General features: G+C 36.8%; 1 non-coding gene across 1 annotated transcript; it reads right to left on the bottom strand.

The window, feature by feature from the left end:
* Positions 1 to 423: 423 nt before the first annotated feature.
* LOC123387244 lies at positions 424 to 571 on the bottom strand. The gene has a single exon (XR_006601580.1). It is a non-coding gene; the product is annotated as a U4 spliceosomal RNA (small nuclear RNA).
* Between the last annotated feature and the right edge of the window lie 378 nt (positions 572 to 949).

The following is a 949-nucleotide window of genomic DNA, read 5'->3' as shown; positions in this document are numbered from 1 at the left end:
CATGGGAATCTCACTCCTTTTCTGGGCTGATTAAGTTCCTCTGTGGTACTGACCACACTTGGTCTATCCATCCATCCATCTGAGGACATGGGGGTGGGGGATGCTTCCATCTCTTGGGTACTGTGTAAGATCTCCATGTCTAGCAGTCCCTTTCCCTCTTCTTAGTTGTACATGTCAGGAAGCTGAAGTATATTTTAAATCATTTCTTCACTAAATAAATCCGTCAGGAGGAAGAGAAGAAGCATATGGAAATAGGTTAACAGCTTGGTATCCAGTTAACAGTTAACTGTGGGATCTTGAACAGTTACTATGGCTGGGTCTCTGTTGCGACATCTGTAAAATGAGGGGTAGGGTCTAGATGGATGTCCTTCTAAGGTCTATGATTTCTTCTTCTTGCTCCTTCTGTTTAAAGCAAGAAGGCTAAACACTTATCTCAAATCAAAAAGATTGTTCCCCACTTATATCAAACTATTTTAGATTTTCTTCCCTTTGAACAAATGATTTTTTCAATTAGCAATAATCGCGCCTCGGATAAACCTCATTGGCTACGATACTGCCACTGCGCAAAGCTTGAACAAATGATTTTTTAAGAGAAAAATTCTCTACTTCTAAGCACCTTTTATGAGTCTATTAGTATTTTCAATTTACACTGCCTTTGATATGTAATGAGTTTCATCAGTTTTCTTTAAATAAACCCTAAGGTTATCTCTCTTAAACCTCAGCTTCAATTATAATGTTTTAATATACAAACATTTAATTTACAAACATTCACTGAGCACTTATATATGTCCATAATTATGTTAGTCCTCGTGGGAAATTAGAAAAGAGAGAGAGCGTAGTATAAAACAATGGTTTCTTTCAAAAGAAGTCCCCAACCTATATCAACTGTGTCCTAGGTTTGGGGGGATTATTGATTCTTAACATTATCTTTCAACTTCTTCTAACTTAT

This window comes from Mustela putorius, unplaced genomic scaffold (assembly GCF_011764305.1).
Source record: "Mustela putorius furo isolate JIRA1106 unplaced genomic scaffold, ASM1176430v1.1 tig00003850_pilon_pilon_pilon, whole genome shotgun sequence".
Lineage (NCBI taxonomy): Eukaryota > Metazoa > Chordata > Mammalia > Carnivora > Mustelidae > Mustela > Mustela putorius.
The sequence above is the reverse complement of the archived record's forward strand: the minus strand, read 5'-3'. Positions and strand labels throughout refer to the sequence as shown.